This window comes from Macrobrachium rosenbergii, chromosome 53 (assembly GCF_040412425.1).
Source record: "Macrobrachium rosenbergii isolate ZJJX-2024 chromosome 53, ASM4041242v1, whole genome shotgun sequence".
Lineage (NCBI taxonomy): Eukaryota > Metazoa > Arthropoda > Malacostraca > Decapoda > Palaemonidae > Macrobrachium > Macrobrachium rosenbergii.
The window spans coordinates 60,642,103-60,655,457 of NC_089793.1; positions in this window are offsets into that span (position 1 = coordinate 60,642,103).

Sequence of the window (13,355 nt, forward strand, 5' to 3'; positions counted from 1 at the left end):
TAGAACCATACACAATACCCGCTTCAGCTTCTCGATATATAAATACACATCTGCCTGGTTATGCACTCCTTTCACTCAGGCTTTCACCATCACCCAGCCTGCCCAGACCAGAACCACATCATCCGTCAAAACCCCCTTATAACACCTCTTATCCACGAAACACATGTACAGCATCTTTTACAGATCTAATGCTTTTAATCCATCGTCAGCCTCCATCACTCCATCCATCACATACGGCACAAACACCCAGGTACTCCCACAGTTATACCGCATACCCTCGTATGAACGGATATCTTTGTTTCAACTGGATGACCCAATAACAAAGTATTCCCCTAAGCACCTTGTATAATAAAAAATGGTTCTGTGAAGGTCTACCCCGAGGATAGAATTTACATCTACATCCCCGTTCGTAACCTATTTGCTTGAACGCTCACATACAGTTTCATTGGCTGGTCAGAGCGATCAGAAGAACATCGATCTGACAGTCCATAATTCACATCAAGTTAATAGAGGCACCTGTAGCTATAAAGACCACTTACATTTTATACCATATACAGATCAATTACAACTGGCTCCGACCTGAGGTTCCCAAATTCCTATATCCCAAGAAACAACCATCAGTTTTCCTTTACAACTGATCAAGTCTTTAGACAATGTCCGCCGATCACAAGATCCCCTCTAGAAAAATCTGTGTGAGGAACTTTCTTATCTGAGCTACCAAAATTCTGAAATGCAGGCCCACCATTATACAGTCTCCGAGACGGGCAGGACCGCCAAGGATGACCATAACTCTTACAACTGCCACAATATTTAACACGACAAAATCTCTTAATGTGCCCTGCATATTACAATTGAAACAACGAACACGTAGGGTCAGAAACTTAAGCCAACCGTGATCTTTGGCCATTCCTTTCCTTGAAACCTTCAGATATAGCATCCTACACAGCCATAGGCTGAAGTCTAAGAATCTCAGTGCTATTTCCTCTCCTCATTTTGCAGCTTTCTTCTTCATAAATAAATTCGCTAACCTATTCTTGGCTGATCACAAATGAAAAAAATTCCCAAGTCCTGCAAGTACACCCCTTACAGAAAAATAACCCACAAGAAAAGACAATTTCCCCTTGAAAGAATTCCCATGCAACACGAAACCCAGAATGTTAATCCCTTTATAACAATTAATTCCCAAAACTCAGAAGGTACTACTCAAACCACTACATTAAATCCAAAGTAAATTAAACCCAAAATAAATCCAAAATTAACTAAACCCTCAATTCAATTCAAAATTAAGTAAGCCCAAATAAAATTTAAAATTAATTAAACCCATAATTAAATTAGCAATTAATTAAACCCATGCTTAAATTAGCAATTAATTAAACCCATCATTAAACTAAATGCAAATTAAATTCAAAATAGACCTTACAATTAAATTTAAAGTCCCAGGAAAGAAAAAAAAAATTGCTGGTTAAATGCAGCTGATTGCAAAGTGGAGTCAAAATGGCGTCTTCAAGGCCAATAACCAAAAAAACACTAGAGAATGGGAATCTCACGTATAGAAAACGGAACTCAGCAGAGAGAGAGAGAGAGAGAGAGAGAGAGAGAGAGAGAAAATTCGTTCCTCTCCCCTCCAGATTGCTGAGTAAGCTTATAACCACTCACATTACATACACACACGCTACCCAAGAACTGTATTGCGTGTGTAATTATAAAATAAAAAAAAATAGTTAAAAGAACTAAGAAATGTATACACACTTGGGTAATAAATGTTCACACAGTAATTCCAAAAATTTCAAATAAATTCCTACCCAATTATCAAAGTCCCCAGAGATAATACAACAGTAAAATATTCCCCTTTATTAAACCCTAAACGCCCATGCGAACTGCCAATTGCTATATAGAAAAAAAAGGGATATAAGACACATTTAATGCAAGTGCGCTGTATAAAGTATGGCAGAGATGTAGAACACTCCCGCCAAATAATGACGTCACTGACATGTCACTTGAGCGATGACATCACTACATACCCCAAATATTAGTTAATGTAATGACAAGTAATGGAATCTGACATTAAAATTAACAGTTTAAAAAAATGATAACACTTACGTATGTCTCTGTTTAACGGTGCGATAACTTTTGCATCTGTACGGTAGCTTATGGAGTCAATTCGTACCCTCAACAGTTATTTTTGTTTAAAATAACTGGTTAAAAATATTTCTTCAGTGATAAGGACCAATTAGATGCATTAGAAAACGCCCTGTGGAGGAGGTAGAATTAGCGATACAATTTAAAAACTAAAAAAACATGAGCTACAAGAATTCGCCGCCTAGCCCAGTGAAGATTGTTTTCCGGAAAACACCTGTATAACTGCAGATATACCAATCATTCCACAGACGAATGCAGAGGCACAGGATCTGCACGATTTGCAAAGAACGTGGGACATTTAACCAGGAACTACTGGTTCAAGGAAAACAATAAAGAAGTGATTAAATTAAGCAGCAATCGCTCAACATCAAATAAGTCTTCAAGTCAATGACAATATATCACTACACATAAGACAGCAAGAAAGTCCCTTAAAGAAGATAATATAAACAGAAGAATTAGTAAAGAGGGGAAGTGAAGGTTCATCTACATTTTCCCTATTTGAAGAGTAAGAAATAAGTATTTTCCATGGGAGAAGAAGAAATAACCGGATTTACCTATCATTAAAGTTCCCATAAATTGAAAGATATGTACTGTACTGTATTCATGGAATCAGTTAGTACTGTAAACATAATAGATAAAAAACTTTAACCAGCTACTTGGGCCTTGGAAGAAACGCTAATTCAGGGTCAAAGCAGAATAATAAAGGAGTAGCGGGTAAACATTAAAAGTTTAGGAAATGTGAGATTTAGAAATAGACGTTTCGTCACATAAATCTGTTGAAGTTTTCTAGTTCTAGAACAGATTTTCCCCACCACGCATATTGTTCTCATTTAACCCTGGTGAAGAGATGTGGAATCATCTGGGCTGCACAGAAGGAAGGATTAGCCTGAAACAGGATGATAAAGGAGCGTATGCTTTACGCTTTGAAGGAGAAAGTTTTATTTAAAGGCGTACAATCTTTTTAGATACATAATTGTAGATTTACGTAGTAAAAGTTATACATAACCAAAGAAAGTTATTTACAATTAGAAACTTTTACAACATATTCATTTTTTATAAAATGATAAATATATCTATATAAAATTAAATAAATTAAAATTAATGTTCTCATATTTCAAAATTCAAATTTTCTAAAAATGAACCATAATAATTCTTTATTCTGTTACAAGTATTATTAATACAAATCTCTCCTGTTATTATTAATATTATTAATAAGTAACCTTATGATGTCATTTGCAATCATATTCAAATCATTCCTAGTACACCATATCGTATATATATAAGAACACAATAAAAATATACACACATTCTTCTCCTACAATATCTTTAGTGTGAAATTAAAATCTAAAAAATTTCATATTGTTCCTTTGTGGCTCAAAATTACTGATGTTTTTAAGTACATTTCTCAACTGCATTTGAAAACTGGTTCAGTTTCTTTTACAAAAATAAAAGATGAATAGCACTTTCCTCTATATTACATATTTCACATAAAGAAATTGCTTGATAAATTTAAAAAAGTGAAGACGTTTTTTCACTGGTAGTACATCATGAAGATCTTAAGATAATCTCCTTTCCCAATGAACCAGTCAATATCACGAAAATTCTTCCTGTACTTTCAATCAAATGAAGGATATTTACATACTACAGATATGTCATGTTTTATTAAAATACTTTTTGGTAAATACTCTTATTAGATAATATTGGAAAATTATGAATCTCCTGAAGTTTAACTATGAAGCCAATAGTATAACTGTAATATGGTATGATAGCAAAATATTTGTAGAGCTAAAATCCAAATCAGAACTTACGCAACCTAAAAATAACAATAATGCAAAATTAAGCTCTGAGGACCCTTATTCAGTGGACAGTTTTTAAAAAAGGTAATAAAATAATAGCATTAGCTTTAGCTCTCACATCGAAAAACAGCCAAACCACCTTCAGTCCTATCTCTGTTCATTTGTAGATCGTTTAGTTGGTTCATATCTACCACACCAAACATATCTAAAAACTAGTCTCTCAACTCTGATGCCATAATTATGAGTCAAAGGGATACACATGAGCAATATACCAAATTTTTGCCAGAATGCACATTTGCATATGTCAGTCCTCTGGAAAAGGTTCAATTTCCTTGCATGAAGTACTTTCTAAATGGTTATCTATTTTATTTATGACATGTTCCCAATTATTTTTTAGACTTTCCTTATAATCATTACAATGATGGATACTCTAGAGTGAACAAAGTAACATCCCTGCCTTATCCATGTAAGGGGCCAGGAGTCCCCTTTTATTCTTCCAACCACCCAAACTGAATAGTCTTGACTTTTTCATTTCCTATTAATTTTGCTATTTGTAGCTAATTCAAATTCCTGCACAATTTTATCAACTTCTCTTAAACTATCTTCTGATGTGATTATAATATTATTATCATCAGTAAACTAACTGCTTTTGAGAGCAGTGACTGTGGTAGACTAAGGTTTCATTAATATTTTCCTTGATTGCAAGAAAGAACGATTCTTGATATTGCATATAACATCATGCTAAGTGGACATCCTGTCTAATTGACCTTGTTATGGGGAAAAAGGCAGTTATATTGTTATTTACACACATTGCACTCTATTTGATTATATAGCATGCTTATTTTCCCTACAAATTCGTCTCCAAACCCTAGACACTTCAAGGACTTAAACAAAATTCTGTGTTTACCATGTCAAAGCCTTATACCAGTCTAATTGAAAGGCGACGTTCATATCAATAGAATTAACATAATACATAACATCCCTGGATCAACATATTACATTGAACAATGCTTCTGTCCTGGAATACAGCAGAACTGACTAGTATCAATCACTTTGTCTAATATTTCTTTCCTTAATGAGTAGCTAAAAGTTTAGAAATTATTTTATAATCAAATACAAAGGAGAGAAATTGGTCTCCAATTCTTTGGCTCTTTTCATCTCAACCTTTATGAATAAGTGTAATGACTCATTTCCTTTGCGAAACTGTAATCATCTTATTTCTCATTACATACTTTACCAATGAAGAAAATTCATCCCAATTACATCCCACCAATCTCTAAATAAAACTCTACTGGCAGACCATCGATTCCAGGTGTACGATTCTTCTTAAAACTTTTGATAACTTTTAAAATTTCCCTTAGAATAATCCTATTCAGTTCTTCCTATCACTGTCATCAAGCTTTATTTTTAAGAAGGATAAAAAAACTTTTTGCATTTCATTATTAACAGGCCTTGAACTATATAACTCTAGAATAAAAGGAATTTACATAATTATTTATACTAGCCGAGTGATTGAAGTTTATTCCCTTATTATCTTAAAACAAGTAATTACTTCTTCATGAATTCTTGCTGTTTAGCTATTACAAATTTTGAAATCTTTCTCATTGTTTTGAAGATTTAGCATACAGGATCGAACCTTGATACCTTCTGCAAATTCATCTCTTATTTCCTCAATTTTCTTTTTCACATTATTGATTTCTCTAACATGTTAGGATTTCCGGTCTGATAAGAAGCCTCATATATAAGTATCGTAGTCTACTTTCTAGCAAGTTTAACATACCAAATCTCTCTCTGTTGTTTCTTAATAGAACAAGATTTCATATAAACTTTTAACTTCCTCTTTAACCAGAATATCCCACCACAGTAATATATTAGCATAATCGTCCCTTTTCCTCTGTAACTCAGTCCACTTTTGTTTAAAGTTTTCTTTGATTTCGGTGTCTGTTAGAACTGAACAATTAAACTTCCAGTAGGATTTCCTAACAGTACTACATCAGGTAATCTATATCACACAGAAACAAGAGTGGTCTGAAAACGACACTGGAACAGTTTTAGTTTCTGTGACACTATTTCTGTCTATCTGCATATAAATCCTGTCCAGACGCGCTGCATAATTCCCTCTAACAAAGGTGTTACTCGGGTAACCTATGACGGATGTTGTGGACATCTTTTATCTTCCACAGCATCAACAATATACTTCAAAACTTTCGAAAAACAAAATTTTTGGATGTGAAGAGTCTTTATCATTAATGATACAATTCCAATCTCCCCAATAATCGCCTTATCACAATTATTCTGTATCAGTGATAATAAATCCTTCTCAAAAAATTCCTCTCTCTCTTTATGGAATTTATTTCCTGAATGAGCATATATATTCACAATATCTATAACCTTGCTTTGTTACTTAACGGCACTTTACATAGTCTTGACGTTGGATGTAAATACACATTTTCAACTACTACGTCTAACTTTTATAACTAGTACTGCTGTCCTCCCTTAATATTGATGGTTGGATTTAATATAATTTTATAAAACCTCTCCAAAAAAACCAAAGAGAATCTATGGACTTCACATTGTATGTTCTTGCAGTAACAGTATATCTACCTTATTGTAAATAATGAATGAGTGTGTAGTTTAGCCTGCTTGTTAAAACTAGACAAACCATTAATATTAAGGGTTGCAATACGTAAGAAAAATAAATTTTTGAAGTGATCACAAACATTATTCCAAATCAACCAAGTTTTCTGTAAACATAGGGCTCCTTCGGCACGAATTTCAGTTACTGTATGTTCTAGATATTCATCGTCTTTTTTTTCACTAAACTTGTTGTCGTCACTATTCCTTTTAACATTGCCGTCAGCATGTACTTTCCTCATTTTAGTCTCCTTCCCTTTCAACGTAAATGTCTCGACCGATCTTTTCAACCTAGGAGCCCTGAATTCTCTTAGGTAATACCTTTTTTTTCCTGATGACTAGTTTCCGTTACTCTCAATTGAAGAAACAATATCATACTCTGTCCAGCCATCCGTACTTTCAGCCCCTAATTCCGTTTTGATCCTTGTGTTGAACCTTCAGCATAAGAGGAATTATCATCTTCACTTTCAAAACATCAGGTGTATTTTCCTCACTATAGTCAAATAAATGGAATAGCTCTTTATGTACAGAATCATCCGATTTATAATCCACATGTACATCAGCCACGGTTTTTGTTTATCAGTATCACATTTGGACTACTATTGTCCTCAATATTTTCCTTCTAAACATAAGAGACATAGGGGTATTTTGACACTGAGATGTCATTACTTCCATATTGAAGTTGGTAAACGAATTCCATTGTATCCTATAGCTTCCTGTTCATAACAGTATCCTCGATAACGTTTCCATTATCATTTTCCTTTTGGATTAATGTCCGACATTTTCACTAAAGAGTCCCCTGTCGATCTTCCTCCTGACGATCTTCCTCCTGTCGATCTTCCTCTGACGAGACTTTCTCCTGACGATCTTCCTCCCGGACGATCCTCCTCCTGACGATCCTCCTCCGTTCGTTCCTCCTCCATTCGATCCCTTCCTGCCCTTGTCTTCTCACTTCTTTATGCTCCTCTTGTTCCTCTACCGAGTCTTGCGTTTGAACCTATTCCTGTACTTCTTCCTGAACTTTATTATTTGCCTGGTCATTCCATGAATTATCCTTCAATTGCATTCATTATTTTCATCAGTAAAACTGGAAACTCCTTTTCATTTTCAGTCACAATTTCTTCTACAGTACAATTAGCAACCAAATGGCCTTCTTTTCCACATTTGATACAAGTGCGTGTTTGTCGGCGATAATAGAACCACAAAAAAAAAAAATCTACCAAGTCTCAACGTCGAAGGAATAGACTTCTTTAGAACAATCAGCGCAGTTCTGTTACCATTGTTCTTTGGCTAAGGTGCCAGATGTATAAACCTGGTTTCTAATACTAAATACCTTACCATATGACGAGAGAGTCTTACTTTAGTCTTCATTGGTTAGCTCAAATGGTGCATTTTTAATAGTGACAATGATTTTTACCTGTTGATAGATTAACAATTTGAATGCTGACCTCTTTATTATCTAAAGCGAGAATACGTCCTTCATAGTCTCTCATGATTCTCTCCAATTCTTCAGCTGCATGGTCTTCCAAAATTTCACTATTATCTTACTGAATCCAACTTGTTGAACTCCATAAATGTTCATAAATTGGCTTGAATCTTTCTAATATGTCCAAATACATCATCCGTGTCAGCACGCTCATTTTCCAGGTATTGAATTCCAAAGGTTCTTCCTTCTGAAAAAACTCCACCATTCTGGATAAGGCCGCGGTGTGTTGTTTATAGTTGGCCAAACTGCGTTGCCATGGCAACCATAAAAATCCAGGACGGGTAGAACTTCTTTGAAGTTCCCCGGCCTTAGAAACTCACTGTCACTTTCTTTACACTGTTAAATCACTGTCACTTTATCTTCAAAACAATAACTGCAGTTCGTTGCACCAATATGCTCACTCACATGAGCTGAAACCTCCTTGAATAAGCCAAAACACACCAAAATATGACAGCCAAATTCACCTGAACCTTCTCCAACCATTCAGTGTTGCCACCTCCACTACATGCATACTGATAGACTACAGATGACTGTAGGTTTTGGGCACTGTGTCTTTGAACTTGAAAAACTTTTGTTTTTCCTGAAGTACTAGTCTCACCTATTCATTATTCCACTCCACTTTCCACGAAATCCTTCTGTTGCATATATATATATATATATATATATATATATATATATATATATATATATATATATATATATATATATATATATATATTACCAAGGATATCCCTCCCTCATGTAGACCCCAGCTCATATTTAATTTTGAAATACAGTTTGTTGTTCCTTTGACTGTGGGGTCGAAGAAATTGGCCGGCGACGACAGAAAAAAAACACAGGATTTGAACCAGATCGAAGCTGTTAGCACCAGTAGGTAGCGAATTGGCCTCCCTCCCCCCTAAATCGTTCGATCAGGGGAACAATGGAACCCCCCTTCTCACCCCCATCGCGTGATGTGGGAGTAGTTAGTGTTGGGAAGGTTAATAATTATCCCGAGAAATGCGTCAATGTCATTTTAGAACAGTCCTGTGGTGCGGCTATCTTGACAAAATGCTACTCTTCAGAATCTGACACATATCTTTACCAATGCCTTTGTAATTGCTTCGTGCATGTATCATCAAAATATTTTTGCCTCTTTCTCTTTGTTATTTTGTTATAAACATTCAAAGTTAATTTTATTGCAGCGACGGGCATTTTGCCTGATGAATCGGTGGTGCGGTCGTACTATGGGGTTGGGTCGGGTCTCTCTGGCCTCACCCGTGGGTGGGGAGGGGGTATAACGGGCTCGTTGTTGGGCCCGGTAGAGGATAGCGTAGTTTTTCTTACTACACTTCTTGTCACCATATGATGTTTTGTTTGACATGTAACAATTACAATTTATACTGTATAATATCGTTGAGTGTAATGATAATAAAGATTACTTAATATTTTTAAATCCTAGAATATAGAATTGTTTCTCTTCTCGAAAAATGAATGATCTTTCAAGTCGCTATAGAAACATTACTGTTTACATATTTTTTTTTATTTACTTCGTAGGTGTTTTTTCTTTATCCATATAGTAACTATTATTACCTTTGTTATTATTGTAAAGTAGGTTAAAATGATGTATTTAGGGAGCATATTCTATCTTTTATTACTTGCAAGTTCAATAACAAAACCTATCATATTTGAAGGAACAAAGTGAGTAAAAATAATTTAATCCTCGTCTTTTGCAAACATATATTATAGTTATAACAAAGAAAATACCAAACCAATACCACCACCACCTATTGCCAAAATATAGAAAAGATATAGAAAATTCCTATGTAAATAAATCATGAATATAGACATTACATAAAATAATACATAAAAACCATCCTCTCTCTCTCCTCTCTCTCTCTCTCTCTCTCTCTCTCTCTCTCTCTCTCTCTCTCTCTCTCTCTCTCTCTTCAGTAGTTCTTTTGAGTATGCCATGCACGCTACCTTGATCCTCTTTTGGTATATCAACATCTGTGCCAGTATATACTATAATATCAAGCACTATTCCCGTTTCACAATCGCATAAAACGAACAGTTTAACCCAAAAACGATGACGCTTGCTTGGGATATATTGCTTGAAAAAAAGACGGCCCTTGAAAAGTATTAGAGACTCATCAATTACAATTTTCTGGAAAGGATGAAAGACCCTTTTGAAGTTTCCTACAACCAAACTAAGGAATGGTCTTATTTTCCAAAGTCGATCAGTAGAGTTTGGATTCCCGTTGTCAGCAAAGTGCATGAAACGGGTCAACAGCAAGAGTCTGTCGCGGGTCATGAATTTGGGGAAAATTGGGGTAGGAATCAAAGGGTCTTGTTTCCAGTAGTCTTGTAAGACATGTTTTTTCATTAGAGGCATCAGTAATAATAATGCAAAATAAACATAAATTTCATGGGGATCCGTGTCCACCCATTTCTGAACTCTTGAATTTTATGTAAAAGAGAAATTTTCCATTACCCACTGGTAATACTTATTTGTTTCACAGACAATAAGGCCAACTAATTCATCAGTGAAAAGTGCAAGAAAATATTCGCTTTCTCTTGCAGTGTCATCACAAGGCCACTCACTTGTTACACCAGCACAGTTACCATCAAAGGGATGAATATCAGGGATAAAGTTATTGACATCTGACCAAATATAAGACTGAATATTTCCTTCTCGTATATCATGTACGTTACCTATTTCATTTTCACCATCCTCTTCTTTTCACATTCTTCAATGCCTCCATCTGAACGAAATAATCTTCCTTCATAGTCATCTTCGCTGTCGTCAGAAGTCCCTATCTCACCACTATCACTATCTCCACAGTTGATGTCATCATCTATGTCTTCGTCTGTTTCGTCTTCGGTGAATAACATAGGTAAGAATTTGCTAGGGGTCAGATTCCGTAAACGACGATTTTTGGGCAATGAATGGAAGAGTTGATGCACTTGGTATTGCATCACATGTGTTCTTGAGATGGTGTCAGTGTGATGGAGGAAGAAGTACTTTGTATTGCTTCTTTTCCTGGGGCACATATTTTCCACTACCACTTCTCTTCACACCCCCTTTCTTCCAACTTCCTTCTGTTGCTGTGCTTTGATTTTCCCTTGTCATTATATTTTGTCTCTTCTGGGAAGCAGATTTTCCTTTTTGTCTTGGTGTTCTCAGGCCCTTGCTAGAAGAGGCCATAGTCTCATTTTTCCGAGAACGTCCAGTCATGACGACAAAAAGTGAAAAGTAGCCGAAAACAGAAAACCAAGTGAAAGTCGCTTTCATTGTTATCAAAATAGAATTGTAGTTATAACTAATACAAAACAAACACTTATTATCGCGGTAACTAATACTATTTGTTATGTTAACTAGCCTTTATTTTAAACAACCACTCATCAGATACTCAAAAGAAAAACAAAAACATTCGGGAGTGTTGCCATAATTTACGCTAGGCACCGCATACTGACGGAGGTTTTGGGGTTGCCAAGTCTTTTTATTTCCCTTACTGAACAGTACATTGCGTTGTGATAGAAAGTATATGATTGTGTAAGTATGTTGTTTTATATGATTTTTTATTGTGCATCATTCTAATATATTAATATAAAACAAGTTTTGACAGAAAAGAACTACGTTTCACTTTTTCCTTTGCAAAAAGTTAGATTTGGATCTATGGGGAAATTGGTATATTATACATAATATATATGATTAAAATAAAGTTCTAAACATTAAAACCTCTACCAGACAAATAGTTTTGCCAAGAAAAATAATAAAAAGTTAAATAATGTCAAGAGGGAACTTAAGAGTAGAGATAGAAAATGGCGCTCTGAAGAGGCTTGTAGCAGTTCTCGGGTTAAGGGGCTTATTAGGGCTAGTTGCCAGGTAGGACCTTAATCTTTAAGAACTTAACATTTAAGGACACGTTCCCTCTGTTTTCGTTGCTGGTTGCCTGACTTGTTTGCAGGAAATGTCGACCCAAGATGAGGGCCTGGCAGGACGCCGCTGTTTTGAAAGAGGTCAGAAGCTTTCTTATCGCTGTCCTGAGTGCACGTCCAGTGCTCATCCCCTTCAGTGAGCTGACGTATTTCTGACGAATGGCCGATCGATTGTAGGTGCCCACAATTTATTACTCCAGGTTCGTACATTGCAAATAGTCAGTGAGCTAGCACTTTCCCTTCCCCTTGAACCCCTTAAATTTCCCCTTCCTTTAAACTTTAACTCCTTCCTCCACAAAGCAACTTTCCTTTGTTAAGAGTCCTGCTTCAAACTCCCGTATCTTGCCCCATAATGTGCCTTGAATCCCAGTAAAAGATCCAGTGATAAATATCCAGTTATCCCTTCCCTAGTGCAACTTAAGGGCAAATTAGTCTAAGTAATACAGTGTTGAAGTTTTCTCTTTGTGTGATTGCGAGCAGTGTCCCTGGGCCTAAATCCATTAATATTCAAAGACTGTGATTACGTGATTCCTTATTATTATCTGCTGGGCTACATAGTGGTTAATATTTAAACGTGCAGTGTAACATTTTATAGCGAGATTCCAATTCTCTCAGTGTGTGCAGCCGTTCTAACCAGAACCTCTCTTACAGGGGAGATATCATCTGCTCCATTGCAAGCTGTGTCTGATAAGCCTGATTGCCATTCAAATTCTGAACCATTCCTGGTCGCAGTCCAATTACTGAAGTCCGTTGTGGCCCACTGAATTTTGTATGAATTATTTTCCCCATCCTGGAGTTCAATCCTTTGCATACTTAACTGAGACAATTTAATGTAATCTTGGCCTAACCAAGTTATTATTATAACAGGATAATTGTACTGTACATTGACCCCTTCTTAGTTAGCCTGCTTGCTTGCAATTACTGCATTATTGCTCACTGTATATAACTAATGAGCCTGCCCATTGGTTACCATTTTGCATTCTGTTTTCTCTCCTTGCTTAATTGCTTAATCTCTGTAAAAAAACCCCTTTAAATTGTAAAAAGAAGTCTAATTCCAAACCTTCAGGCTGTTCATAATCTAGACTTTTTGGTTCTTTTTTTTTACTTTAAAAACTGTTTCAATTCTCTCCCCAAGCAAACCACCAGTTTATGACCACACTCTCACACACACACACATATATATATATATATATATATATATATATATATATATATATATATATATATATATATATATATATATATATATATATATATATATATATATATATATATATATATATATATATATAAATATATATATATATATATTATATATATATATATATATATATATATATATGCAGTAAATGGTCACTGCAGGAACTAATTGAATTCAC